The sequence below is a fragment of the Lipotes vexillifer genome, unplaced genomic scaffold, assembly GCF_000442215.2.
Source record: "Lipotes vexillifer unplaced genomic scaffold, Lipotes_vexillifer_v1.1 scaffold240, whole genome shotgun sequence".
Lineage (NCBI taxonomy): Eukaryota > Metazoa > Chordata > Mammalia > Artiodactyla > Lipotidae > Lipotes > Lipotes vexillifer.
The window spans coordinates 195622-208166 of NW_006797481.1; the positions used below are offsets into that span (position 1 = coordinate 195622).

The following is a 12545-nucleotide window of genomic DNA, read 5'->3' on the forward strand; positions in this document are numbered from 1 at the left end:
CTTCGTTGCGGCGTGCAGGCTTCTCACTGTGGTGGCTTCTCACTGCGGTGGCTTCTCATTGCGGAGCACGGCTCTACATGCATGGGATTCAGTAGCTGTGGCATGCAGGCTCAGTAGTTGTGGCTTGCGGGCTCTAGAGCACAGGCTCAGTAGTTGTGGCTCAGTGGGCTTAGCTGCTCTGCGGAATGTGGGATCTTCCCGCACCAGGGATCGGACCCATGTCCCCTGCATTCACAGTTGGATTCTTAACCACTGCACCACCAAGAAAGTCCCCCCAAAAGTTTTAAACAAAAGTATAGATTAAGTTTATATGTGTGTGTTATTACAGATCTGGCACTTGGAGATAATTTTTTAATGAACTTACCCAAAGTTCTAAAAAATTTCTAAAATGTAATCAAAGCTTGGAAAATTAATACACTATACTAACACATACTGCAGGTAAAAACTGTCAACTTGTGTGGTACGCCATGAGGAAAGACACAGGCCAAAGGAACAGAATTGAGAGCACAGAGACAAACCCATACATCTATCGCTAACTGATTTTCAAACGACGGCGCCAACATCATGAAAAAGGGAAAGAACAGCCTCTTTAACAAACGGTGCTGGGACACCTGGAGAGCCACGTGCTGAAGAATTAAACTGGACCACTATCTTACACCATATACAAAAAATAACTCAAAATGAATTAATCTAAAAATAAGAGCTAGAACTATAAAACTTCAAGAAAACATAGAGGAAAATCTTCATGGCTTTGGAGTTGGCAATGAATTCTTAGATGTGACACTGAAAGCACAAACAACAAAAGAAAAAATAAGACAAATTGGACTTCATAAAAATTAAAAACTTTTTTGCATCAAAGGACATCAAGAAAATGAAACTACAACCTACAGAATGGAAGGAAGTATTTGCAAATAAGGGTCTAATATCCAGAATATACAAATAACTCTTACAACTCAACAACGAAAAAACCCAATTAAAAAATGGACAAAGGACTTGAAAAGACATTTCTCTCAAAGAAGATAAAACAAATGGCCAACCAGAACACAAAAAGTTGCCCAATATTATTTGTCATTAGGGAAATGTAAACCCAAACCACAGTGAGATACCACTTCACACCCACCTGGATGGATATAATTAAGAGAGGAAAATAATAAGTATAGGTAAGGATGTATAGAAATTGGAACCCACCTACATTGCTGGTGGGAATGTAAAATGGTACAACAGCTGTGTAAAACAGTTTGGTAGTTCTTCAAAAGTTAAACATAGAATTACCATATGACTCAGCATTTCCACTCCTAGGTATATATCCAAAAGAATTGAAAACAGGTACTCAAACACTTATACGTGAACGTCCATAGCAGCACTATTCACAATAGCCAAAAACTGTAAACAACCCATACGTCCATGTACATACATACAATGGAATATTACCCAGATACAGAAAGGAATGAACTACTGATACAATACACCCAATCAAAATTCCAAGATATTTTATAAAAACTGACAAGGTGGTTCTATTATATATATTGAAATGCAAATAACCTAGAAAAGCTATATCTATTTCCCAAAGAACAGACTGACATTACTTGATTTCAAGACTTACAGCAGAGCTACAGCAATAAAGATAGTGTAGGATTGGTGAAAAGATATAATAAATCAATGGAACAGAACAGCATCCAGAAACAGACCCATACATATACTGTTAATTGGTTTTCAACAAAGATGTCAAAGCAATTCCAAATACAGTCTTTCAACAAATGGTGCTGGAACAATTAACTATGCATGTGGAAAACAATTAACTTGAAATGGATCAGAAACCTAATGTACAATTAAGCTTCTGGAAAAAAAGAATATACACACACACATATATATACTGATATATTTTTTAAAGACATTTATATATACATATGAATAAAGTCTTCATGATCTTAGGGGTAGACAAAGATTTCTTAGATAAGACACAAAGAGCCTAAACCATATAATGGCTGATATAATGGACTTAATCAAAATTAAAAACTGCTCTTTGAAAGACACCAATAAGAAATCAAAAGATGAGCCACAGAATAGGAGAAAATATTCAGTACACCTATATCTATCAAGTAACTGATATCCAAAAATAGGCAAGGAATTATTACAACTCAGTAAGACAAACAACCAAATAGGAAAATAGGCAAAAAAAATTTGAACAGACAAGTCAACAAAGAAGATATACATAGTTTTTTTTAAATAATAAAAAAGAAAGAAAAAGGAAGACATACAAATAATAAATAAGCACATAAAGATGCTCATCATTAGTCAGTAAGATGATACAAATAAAAACTGTGAGATAACACTACATACCTACTAGAATGGCTAAAACAAAAACAAACAAATAAAACCCTGACAATACCAAATACTGGCAAGGATGTGAAACAAACGAGTCTCGCATATTGCTGGTGGGAATGCAAAATGGCACAGTAGCTTGGGAAGACAGTTTGGCAGTTTCTTAGAAAGTTAAACATACCCTTAACAATATGACCCAGCAATGCCACTCCTAGGTATTTATCCAAGTGAATTGAAAACTTATGTTTATACAAAACCTATATGCAAACATTTAAAACAACATTATTCATAACTGGCAAAAAGCAGAAACAAACCAAATGTCCTTTAACTGGTAAATGAAGAAACTGTGGTACATCCAATACAGTGGAATACTACTTAGCAAGATAAAGGAACAAAGTATTGATACACACAATATGGGTATTTTGTTAAGTGAAAAAAGCCAGACAAAAAGGCTATAGGGACAGAGAACAGATCAGTAAGAGGGACTGACTTCAAAGCGTAATTTACAGAGTGATGGAACTGTTCTGTATCTTGATTGTAATAGGATACACAACTATGCATTTATCAAAAATAGGCTCAAATACCACATACAGTGAGCTATATTGCATACAAATTAAAAAAAAAACTACAGTGATAAAAAACAGATCAGAGTTGCTAGGGCTTGCGATAGAAGAACAAGAGAGAACAAGAGCAAAAGAGAGAAAGAACAAGAGAGAAAATTTTTTTGGCAACATAGCTGTTGCACATCCTGACTGTGGTAGAGCTTATATAATTACATGCATCCGTCAAAACTCATAGAACTATACACTAAAAGAGGTAAAATTTATTGTATGTAAAATTATACCTCAATAATGCCGAATTTCTTTTTAAAAAGATGCCATATATACTCACCAGACTGGCTAAAATTAAAACAGATTGACAACACCAAATGTTATTAAAGGTGTGGTGCATCCAGAATTTATGTACTGTTGATGGGAATGTAAGATGGTACAATCACTATGGGAAAAGTTCTGACAATAAAACCAAACATACACCTACCCTATGAACCAGCCATTCTATTCCTAAGTATTTACTCAAGAGAAATGAAAACATATATTCATGCAAAGACTAATTCACAACTATTAGTAGCAGCTTTGTTCATAATAGCTACAAACTAGAAACAACCCAAATGTCCATCAAAAGGTGAAAAGATAAATAAAATGTAGTATGTTTATACAATGGAATAGCAGTCTACAATATAGAGGAACTCCTACTGCATGCAACAATATGGTCAAAACTCATCAAACTGTAAACTTTAAATGGATACAGTTTATTGTATGTAATTTAAACTCCAAAAAGTTTTAAAAATCCAGCATAATAAAAAATTCATTAAATAAATTTGACTACAAATAACATTTTAAAAAATATTTTGCATGGCAAATCCTGATCAGCAAGTCAAAACCAGTAGAAAATACTTGCAGCTTATATTACAAAGGGCTAATCTCCCTAACATTTAAAGAGTCTGCAAAAAATGTCAAGGGAAATATATCAAAACTTCAGTAGAAAAGTGGGCAAAAGACATGAACAGACATTCTACAGAAAAAGACATAAAAATGACCCTCAAACATATTAAGAGATGCTCAACTTCACTCATGATAAGAAAATCCCAAAATGACATACGATACTGTAGGCATTGCTACTGACACCACAAACAAAAAACGGCAACCAGACTTCATGTGCCTCCTTGTGGAATTTATACCATCTATAAAACATTTATGAAAAAAAATGTACAAATACCTGAATCTAGATCTAACTACCAATTTATAGGAAATAGAGAAGACAGAGAAAGAAAACACTAACCTATATCACAGAGATTCAAATAGCAAAATTCAAACTATAATTAGTTTCTCAGGACAAACAACATGGCTTCTTCAGAAATAAATTCCAAGGGAGCACGGGGAAAGGAACTGGAGGAAGAACTTATAAGTTAAAAGACCTGAAAAGACATAATCACAACATGTGGGCCTTATTTAAATCTTGTCAACAACAACAACACTGAGTTATCTAAGGAAATTGGAAATTTGAATACTGCCTCATGATATTAAGGAAACATTTTTTTCAGTGTGGTGATGGTATTGTGGTTATGTTACTAAGAAAATGAATCCACATCATTTAGAGATATTTATTCATACAGAGACAAAACATTATCTGAATACTCTGGAAGGAGGGCTGGATGAAGGAGGGATGGCCTGGGTGGGCAGTTGTCGGGGCTAGATGATGGGTACTGTAGTTATACAATCCTGTCTACTTCTGTGGAAGTTCACAATTCTTCATTACAGAAAGAAAGGTTAATAAGAACTTTGTTTCATAAGAAAAGTTCAGAAAAAGTCTATACTACACAGAGATACCATTTCTCATCTATGAGACTGGCAAAAATTCAAAAATCTGACAACCTACAATACTAGTAAGGCTGTGAGAAAACAGTAACTCTCTTATATTGCTGGTGGGAATGCAGAATGGTATGACCCTACTGAGATGAATGTGGCACTATTTAACATGTGCATGTACCCTAGGACCAGCAATCCTACTTGCTACTGTAATTCTGAAACAATCTTATGTAAACGATAGTACTTCAGGTGCATCACAGGACAATGTAAACATACTGATGCTATGATTATATTTAAAGTAAAATAAAACAAATTTTGTTATTAGGAACCTAGATCTTCACAGTAAGAGAAAAAACGTACAAATACAAAAGGAAAAATACTATACAATGCATCTGAATTAGAGTTAGTATGAACTCATGATCTTTGAAAATATGACAGTAATAGAAAATCACCACTTTGCAATTCCAATATAATCACTGATTTAAGCAAGAGTCTTCAATGAATACGAATACCACTAGAAAACAGGTTGTTAGGGAACAGAATATTCAGTCTCAAAATTTCACCCCAGTGTTCTTACCAATTACAAAGAGCAAAATGTACGTATACGTATCTTTACAGTGGTGAGATCTTATAGTCCCCACCTTTACCAAATGATTTAGCATCTAATGAATCTAGAAGCCAGGGACTAACGGATATCACTTCTCTCTAAATAGACCACACATTATATGATTCCACTGATCTGAAATATCCAGAATGAGCAAATCTATGAAGACAGAAAGTAGATTAGTAGTTGCCTAGGAGTATGGGGGATGGGAAGGAATGAAGAGTTGCCTAGAGATGGGAGGGTACAGGGTTTCTCTTTAAGGTGATAAAAATACTCTAAAACTGACTGTGATAACAGTTGCACAGTTCTGCAAATATATTAAAAACCATTGAATTGCACACTTTGAATTATTCCTCAACCAAGCTGTTAAAAAAAAAAAGAATTATAATTGTCTTTCATTCCAGAGCACATCAGAAACCTTAAAAAACATTTCCTCTCCCAGACCTCTGAATGTTGTAGTGTCCCAGGGGATGGTCCACGGACCTCTTCTCTATTTACACTCAATCTCTTGGTGAGCTCACTTATTCACATAGGTCTAAATACTGCTATCTCCAGCCCTGGACACTCTGCTGGACTCCAGACTCATGTATACAACTGCCAACTCTATGGATCTACTTACTTACCTAACAGGCCTCTCACTTAGCAAACTGAGCCCAGATATACCCCCTCAGCAATCTGTTCCCCTCTGTCCTTCCCATCTCAGTAAAGTCACTCCCTCCTTCCAGCTGTTCAGGCAAAATTTGGAGTCGCACTTGATCAAGACTTCTTTCTCTCATTCCATGTCCAGTCCATAAGCAAATCCTACTGGCTCCATCTTCTAAGTATATCCAGAATCCCACCGTTTGCATTGCTGCCACTCTGGTCCAAGCCACCATCACCTCTTAGCTGGATTACTGCAAGGGCTTCCCTGCCCCCTTCTCTCCATTTTCAATACAGCTGTCAGAATGATCTCATTAAAACATATGTTCGAGTGTTTATTCAATATTTGCCAAGCAAATATTTAAAATTAATTTAATCCTTATAACAATTCTACAGATGAGAAAACCAAAGCACAGAAGATTTTAAAAATAACTTGTACAAGGTCACATGATTAGGAAGTGGCAGAGCCAGGATCCAAACCAGGGGAATCTGGCTCTAAATCCCATGCTCTTCAGTACTATAAAATGTCACTCTGCTCAAATCTCTTCAACTTTGGCTGCTTATTAAAATTACCTGGGAGTTTTTTTGAAAATCCTGATGCCTAGATTAGAGCATCCAGACCAATTAAATCAGAAACTCTGGAGATGGGATCTAAGCATCAGTACATTTTTAAAGCTCCCCCAATAATTCCCATGTTCAGCCAAGGTTAAGAACCACTGTTTTAATGCAATCCCATCTCATTCAAAGTAAAAACCAAAGCTCTTACAAAGACATACAGGCTTCACCTACCCCCCATCCCAACCTGTCCCAGTTCCCCTGCTTGATTACTCATCTAGTCACTGAGGCCTACTACACTAGACAAGCTCCCCACTCGGAGCCTTTTAACTCAAATGTCACTTTCTCAGGGAAGCCTTCTTGACGCCCCATCTAAAACTGCAAATGCTCCAAACTGTCCTGCCACTTCCCATCTCCCTTCCCCACTTCATTTTTCTCCTTAGTATTTATTGCTAACAAACAATATCATTTACTTATTTCTTGTCTGTTTCCCCACACTGGAATGTAGGCTCCATGAGAGCAGGGACTTTTTTTCTATTTACTATTGTTTCTCCAATGCCTAAAACAGTGGCTGGAACATGGAAGGGACTCAGTAACAATTTGTTGAATGAAAAATTAAGGAACCCATAATTATTGCATCAAATATAAATGTTTAAGTCTCCAGACAGAAAGCCACTTTTGCCTCATCTGATGAGAAATCATTTAGCAAACGATTTAATCGACTGGTTTGCTTAGATGATGGAAGGAAAAAGGTTCGATAGTATATTTCTGTTTGGATTTATACTTTCAGTAAAGCTAGTATGAGGTAAGAACAGATAAAACTGTGTAATTAAAACCTCTACGAAATCTATCCTTCAGCTTTACTTGTGCTCTAAGGGCGTAGTTAGATCATACAAACATTCATAAATTAACACACACAGTCAACACTTCATCAGTCAGGAACCATGAAGCAAGTCAAAAAAAATTAAAACAAATCAAAAAGAGAGAAAGAAAAGAAAAAGAAAAATTGAATTCTGCACAGTGAGACTTCATTAGGCCCACAGGACTTCACTACTGAAGTCCTGATTAGATGCTGAATGAGACTACTCTTGTCCCCAAACTGTCGACAAACACAAAGCTTAAGATATACAGACATTAAGGATCAAATACCTGTGGAGTCTGGCCCTGACACCCCACACACACCTCAGGGCTATGGTACTCTAACCAACGTCTTACCGTCATTCCACTCTACATGAGCAGCTGACAGAAGAGAGGGAAAAACACAAGTATTCCAAGTGTTCAGGGAGAAGGAAGGTGATGGTCACCCAAAAGCAGTGGTAGGGGGCCCCAAGAGAAGCATTCACCAAGATCAGAAGTGCCTACAAGAAGGACAAATTGTCAGCTCTTTCTCCAGTTCAATGTCTGCTTATGAAGTAGACTGAGTGAGTGACTGACCCTGTGCCTATTTGAGCAGGGGGACAAAGAGAATTGATGAGAAACTGCTGGGCACAGAAAGGGAGCAGACTTAAGCAGGCTGCAGGCCACCATCTGACATCAAAAGGAAGTAAGTTTCCAGTGTATTAAGTGTAAATTACAGAAGGTAGCTGGACTTGAGCTGTCTTGCTGTTATCAAAAAATCTGGCTGCAGAGAGAAACCCACCTTACCCCCAAACACTCATAAGAACCAGCAAGTAGACTGAGAGGACAGAAACGAGGAGGAGGGAGTGTAGATTGGTAAAGGTTTACCCACAGCAAATTTCATATCCAGGGACTGCGCAGTGGGGACTCTCCCTGCAAGATCTCACCAAAAATTCCAGTTTGGAAGCCTACCACTAGACATTAATGGCTCGCCACTGTTAATCAAGAAAAGGCTTTAATAACACCAGGTAAGAAAGAGTTGCCTTTTTTCATTTTTCTTCTAACTAGTCTCTATTCAAATGCATCCACAAAGAGGGAAAAGAAGGAGGTATCCAGGGAGCATATCACAATCCCTCCCCACTCCAAGTGCTTCAGGGAATAAGTGGCCAGATACTGGGTTAAAGGAGGAGTGGAGCTTTAACAGGAGATTGAAGGTTTAAACTGAAATAGATTAGACTGGAGCTTTTAATAGCTGTAAATGATAGAAAAGCTACCATTTGCCCATGAAATCATGAGGAAGCAGGGAGAGGGAAGATCCAACAAAGCATAGTTGAAAGCAGTCAATGTTGAAAAATGTAACTGTCTTAAATTTGTTCTCACTAAGCTCAGACTGCTCAATAACCTGACGACATATGGAACAGCATTACTGCCCTCAGTAATGACAGGAACACCTGATGTGGAAATTCCCATGGGGGATTTACTGTACCCAGCAAGATGCTACATTAGAAGTCCTCTGAGACCACTTCCAATTCTAAGTGCCTGTGATTGTCCTTTCTTCAAGAAGAGGTGAAACTGAATCCAGAATCCAGATTTCAAGGGTTAAACTATTAAAGGCTAGGCTACCCAAAGGAGTAAAACCACAACTTTCTGAAGAATAAAATTATCAGACTGATAAGTCTGATAAGGGCTCCATGTAGGAAAAAATATTTAAGACTTCAATATTTTTAAGACTCTAAAGACTTAAGTATTAAAATAATATCCTAAATGACTTTGATTTTTCTTTTACATTCAACAGAAATTCCCGTGCAAAGAATGTTTATGATTTAAAATCCTCAAAATACCATCTTCCTGAATCAAAGCAATTCAACTAATCAAAGGCTTACCAAAATAAACAGCAAGCACGTGTCTGCTTAAATATCTTCTAGGAATTACAAACTCACGTGTTCTTTATCATACAGCAACTACTGGGAAAAAATATCACTCAGAGTTCAATGGTTTAATGTCACTCATTAAGCATAACAAAATCCTATTGCCACAACAAATACCAGCAATATTTATTTTTAAATTAAAAAAAAATCCACACGTTTGTTTCTAAAAATAATTAAGCATTGCAGACAAGCATCTAAAGCAACAGAAAGTTTCTACCCTAGGAACTCTTTTCTGATACCAGTCAATAAATTTCCAAATGCTAGGTACTTACAAATGGCCAAAAGAATTAAAACTAAATGGTAATATTTATCTCCTAATAAAGCCATTTTATTGTATCACTGCAGATCTAAATGAGAGAATCACCTTGAAATTTAAAATCAAATTTTAATATTATCAAAAGTAAAATGCTCAAGCATGTGAAAAAGTAATAAAGCTGAGGCAGTTACTGCTATAGAACTTGAAATGTTCTGTCTAATAAAGGCAGAGTGTGAGTAACTACTGTCACATCTGAATAATTACTACATTTTATTCAGAAACTATCTTCCTCGTTCTTAAATGACAGTTATTTAAACAAGAACAATTATTTAACATCAAACGGTACATCAATGTCAAAGCCCGACTTAAATTATGCTAATAAATTACTTCATGGATTTCATTCTGGTTTACAAATTATCATCAGTAGAAGTAACTGTGGGTTTTGCAGTAGGAATGTAAGAACTTCCAGGCTTAAATAAAAGTCTTTTTTTTTTAAGCTGCATTAAATGTTTTTTGAGAAAAAGCCCTATAAAAAGATAAAATGTTTACACTTTTCCCAAGTTATTCTCCTAGGGCTCTTCAATATCACAACCTACATATTAACAACCAACATGTGAGTATTGCCCACAGTGACTTTTTAAAGAAAATAACTCTATGCTATTCTTAATGTCCTTAAACAATTCTAAAACGGTCCTTCCGGCTTATGAACTCATGGCAGTTTCCTAACAATTGTATACTTATCCTGTTTTACTGTCTCTCCTAGTCTATGACAAACTCACATTTACACACCACCTCTTTCCTATTTTGCTACATTGCTAAAACTAAGGGGGAGGGGGATACAAACCTGCCACTTCACCCCTTTCTCAAAAGCAATAATAAAAATACTAATTAACAAGATAAAATGAGGTATGAAGCAGTTTCAATACATATAAATCACATCTCCTTAATGCCACGAAGTTATCCTCTGCTTACCACAAATGACAAATGCATGGCCATATCCTTCGATACAGGTACACTCTTCAAGAGAATCCTGTCAATGGATACACTGTAGGGTTTACAGTGCTATAAAGTAAATTAACTATTAACTCAAATTCTGCTAAGCTTAACTACTCTTGTTTAAATACATAAATATTCTAAAATGTCATTTCCCCTGGGAAGATATGGCCAAGTTAAGGATTTAAACTAACTCTACTTGGGGAAATATCTTTTGCCACAAATGTGCTACTATGAAAATTTGAGTATGAAAAGCAATAGGCTTTTTAGTCAGAATGAATCTTACTATTTTTTAAATAACAATTCTTCAAGTTCTTCTGTGAAAAAAACATTTAGTTTTACAAAATGATTTTTTCAAGTTTTTCTCTGAATCATATAAAGCTTACCCCAATTTTGCTGTAGAGTTTCAATGGCTTTAAACTAACATAGAAAGTGTGTAAGCTGAGTGCCTGGGGGGAAATAAAGCAGGCAGATCAGTAGTTCTCAGATAAAAGACTATGGTATAAACCGCATAGTGCGCTATTGGTTCCAGTCGTTAAGCACACAGGAAATAAGATTTTCTAGTTAAAAAAACGAATTGACAAACGGCAACGACTCCGTTAAAGCAAAGAAAATCTTATCAAAACCAACAACGATCAATCATAAAGTAAGAAAACAAGCATTACAGGACTGGAAGGTGAAATCGGAGGGGGAAAAAGGGCCCAAATTGCCTGACTGTATCTCCTATAACCTCCTCTAGGACCTGCCCCCAACAGAGCGATCGAGTTTCATTATGTAGGTGCCCAGCCGGGCGCAGATGCTCTGCTGTTGGGCACAACATTAACTAGAATTCTACCAAAGGCAGAAAACACGACTTTCATTATGACAACACTTTCCCCTCTGATGGTCTATCCAGGAGGGTCAATAGAAAGAATTTGAAATAAACCACAAACCACTCAAGGCGGTCCCAAAGCGGTGAGACTGGCAGCTGGCCTCTAAGCTTAAAGACCTGGGTTCTGGTCGCCTCCTTGGTCCTACTTGCGTGACCCTGGACAAGTCACTTCCAACTTTCGCACTGGTCACTGCACCATTAAAGTGCTAGGGTAAAGCACTAATACTGCAGGATGCTAGGGCACAGGGCGGAGTCGACTTCTGACTCGGCGAGTCCTAAAGTGAAAGCGCATTAACATAATACAAGACGATGCCCTAGGCAGCTGAGCCCCCGTGAGCTCAGCCCTTAAGTCTAGCCATTCGACAGGCGTCGCCCGCCGGGAATCCCCCGACAGCTGGCCGGCCGGGCGTCCGGGAGGAGGGCGCGACGGTACTTTTTAGCAGAGCCACCGCACGGCTCCTCGGCGACAGCGACCGACGCCGGGCTCCCCACCCTCCTCGGCCGAACGCCGCCGAGGGCCGAGGTCAGGAAAACAATAAAGGAAAGAGCCGCGGGAAGACGCCGCCGCCGCCCCCTCCCGCCGCCCAGAACTCGGCGCGCGCAGGTGAGCCGGCCCCGCGGCCTCTACCAGGTGCAGCCGCGCGGGCCGACCGGCCGGGATAGAGGCCTCGGGGCGCAGCCCGGGTCCCCGCGCCCCCCACCGCCCGCGGGCCCGCACTTACCAGCGCCCGCCGGTCCCTCGAGCCTCCCAGCTCGCTTCAGCCGGCGCCGCGCTCCCGGAGCCCGGCCCTGCTCACCCCGCCCCGGCGCGGCCGCGCTCCTCACGCCGAACTTCACGGCGGCCCTCGCTCGGGAGCACCGGCGCCGCCGCGGCCCCTGGTCCCACAGGCACCGAGCTGCCGGGAGCGGCGCCCACGACGGCCCGCCCGCGCACTGCGCACGCGTGCCCGCGCTACCTCAGCCCCCAGACGGCGGCAGAGATTCCAGGGCGGGCACTCCCAGCCCGAGGAGACTACAAGTCCCGGCAGGCCCCGCGCGGGCCCTGGAGGCGTGGCGGGCCGGGTTAGGGGGCGTCTTCCTGGTTCAGGGGCGGCGACCTGGGGCGCGTTGGGGAGGACCGCGCGCGGAGCGCTGGGCCCTTGCACTGCGGTGCATCCTGGGGTTCGTAGTTTTC

General features: G+C 39.4%; 1 protein-coding gene across 2 annotated transcripts in view; it reads right to left on the minus strand.

Moving 5' to 3' along the window:
- The window catches only part of PLEKHA1 (pleckstrin homology domain containing A1), a 57418-nt gene extending 45093 nt beyond the window's left edge, over positions 1 to 12325 (minus strand). Inside the window, exon 1 of one of the 2 annotated variants that reach the window (XM_007469545.1) lies at positions 12209 to 12325. The gene's annotated coding sequence lies outside the window, so the exon portion shown is untranslated. The other variant, XM_007469546.1, reaches the window with a different exon arrangement.
- Positions 12326 to 12545: the final 220 nt, after the last annotated feature.